Genomic DNA, 2,621 nt, shown 5'->3' on the forward strand with positions numbered 1-2,621 from the left:
AATCTGAGATTGCCAAATCTGGAACCAATACAGATCATGCAAGCACAGGGGTGACAGTACACGTTAGGCTACAAGCAGCAGAATTTTGGATGAGTTCATTGTTGTAAAATGTCCTTGAAGGACTGCAGTGTGGCATCAGTAGAAAGGAAGGGTGTCACGCAATCCAGTCGCAGATGTTATCATGTACACGATGATAACATTGGAATCTGTCATAATATAACCAATGGTAAAATGCTGTGAGGGTCAGCTGACCAGTTGATCCAGTAGACAATATAACCAACGGCAAAATGATGTGGTGGTCAACTGATCCAGTATAAATAGAAAGCAGATGGGGATTGTGGGCAGCAGATGGGGATTGTGAGCAGCGTTGCTTCTCAGCCTTTTGGCTAAGATCAAGTGTAGTATCAACATGCTGTACTTGGTCGAAGTCATTGGGATACATTTTAGCTTCATTTGAAGTAATTTTTTCAAGCGGCATCTCAGCCTTTTGGCTAAGATGCAAATGAGATCATGCCTTGGAGGAGGAGCTATGCCCACTCCAATCAGCTTGGATCATGTAGATCAAGCCTAAGACAGGAGGTGAGAGCCCTGTCTTGTCAGCTTGGATCGGGAATGTCCCAACTTGTTGGGACTCTGAATTGGATTTGATTTGATTGGATTGAATTGGAATAAAACATTAAAAAAAATTTGTGATCCAGGGTGTGGCCCAAGTGGTGCTTGAATGTACTTTCTTTATTCTTTCTTTGACTTACTTTGTGAAATTAGATCTTCTATTGCTCGCAGCTGCAGTGTCCTTACTGCCGAATGAACAATAGATGCACTCAGCTCTGCTGTCTTCAAGTTTTATGCTTGTGTATTAATCTTCCTCTGTGTCTAGTCTCAATAAAATGAATTTACAATGTATTTGCAAGGTCCCTTACGAGTGGACTGCTGCCTTTATATAATTATAAAAACATGACACTCATGGCTGCAGAGAGTGGGGAGTCAGCCAGGAAATGCCCTTTTCATTCATTTAAATTTATATCCTTCATACCATTCTTACTTTGAAGTATTAAAGTCGAGAAGTTTGATAACGCTTCCGTCTTAGGTATCTTTCTTCAAAAGTTCTATTTCTTCCAATCAGTTCTCATTTTGACATCAGTCTTCTGCTGTTCCCATTCTCTTAAGACCATAACGCATAGGAGCAGAATCAGGCCACTCGGCCCATCAAGTCTGCTCCGCCATTCAATCATGGCTGATTTTTTTCTCATCTCCATTCTCTTGCCTTTTCCCCAAAACCCCTGGTCCCCTTATTAATCAAGATTAATTAATTAGTTAATGAATTAAGTTTATTAATTAGGCATTAACCTTGCCTCATGTTTACGTATTTCTCTCATTTGTTGGCCAGGCATGAACAGAGGATTTGATATCTGAACTGTTAATTATGTTCTGTTACCAATCCCAGCTGATGTTAATTCTGGATATAGCAGATCTCAGAGTGAAACCTGGTTTGATGGACCCTAACTCAGTGTGTCTCTCAACCACAGAGAAAAGTTACTGAATAAACTTACAGGAGTCTGCAGGTGAACTTTCAAAATAAAGAATAAAACATTTATCGTTTATTTAGTATTTTATTTTTTATTTATTAGTGTCACAAGTGGGCTTACTATAAATAGTTGTTTGGTAAGGCAGAACTTGTGTATTGCCTTGAACAACCAGATTCCACTTCATACCAATCATCCCATGCAATATAAACTGTTGTTCCTTTGACTGTTGCTAATCATAGAACCTACCCTGATGAGTGCAAGATGAAAGGATTAGCCAACATGGAGGAAATTTTCCTGTCCTGCCTGCCATGGGAATTGTAGCGGGCAGAGGGTAGACCAGGAAAAGGTCTATTGACCTCATGTGGGACTTTCCAGTTTTGGGGTGAGCGTGGCTGGAAAATCTCACCCCGTGGGCTGGAATTTTACCGCCTGGCCCGCTGGGTGGGCAAGGCTCGCAGAATGGCATTGTCTCTTGGTCTCAGGCGGGATCTTATGAGCCTCGGGTGGGCAAGGCAGTAAAATTGGGCACATCTCTCTTTTTTCAACAATAGCCTCAAATGAATTCAGTGAAGGTTTGTCCACAAAGCTCTGGGGTCAAGAATTCCAAAGATTCGCAACACCCTGAGTGCAAGAAATTTCTCTTCACCTCCATCCTAAATGATTGGTCCCTTATACTGAGACTTTTCCTCTTGTTTTAGATTTCCCAATCAGGGAGAATGCCTTAGTAGCTAGCCTGTCAAGCCCCTTCGTAATCTTGAATGTTTCACTGAGGACAGTAGCATGGTGGCACAGTGGTTAGCACTGCTGCCTCACAGTGCCGAGGACCTGAGTTCAATTCCCACTTGGGCACTCACTGTGTGGAGTTTGTACGTTCTCCCTGTGTCTGAGTGGATTTCCACCAGGTGCTCTGTTTTCCTTCCACAGACCAAAGGTACGTGGATTAGGTTGATTGTCCATGCTAAATTGCCCCTTAGTATTCCGGGATATGTATGTTAGAGGGATTAGAGGGGTAAATGTGTGGGGTTGTGGGGATAGGGTATGGGGTGGGATTGTTGTCGGTGCAGACTCGATGGGCCAAATGGTCTCCTTCTTCAG

At 42.6% G+C, this 2,621-nt stretch overlaps 1 non-coding gene across 1 annotated transcript; it reads left to right on the forward strand.

The window, feature by feature from the left end:
- Window positions 1-366: 366 nt before the first annotated feature.
- LOC145357173 (U2 spliceosomal RNA) lies at window positions 367-565 on the forward strand. The gene has a single exon (XR_013889261.1). It is a non-coding gene; the product is annotated as a U2 spliceosomal RNA (small nuclear RNA).
- Window positions 566-2,621: the final 2,056 nt, after the last annotated feature.

The sequence above is a fragment of the Carcharhinus amblyrhynchos genome, chromosome 22 (assembly GCF_965287045.1).
Source record: "Carcharhinus amblyrhynchos chromosome 22, sCarAmb.v2.hapA, whole genome shotgun sequence".
NCBI lineage: Eukaryota > Metazoa > Chordata > Chondrichthyes > Carcharhiniformes > Carcharhinidae > Carcharhinus > Carcharhinus amblyrhynchos.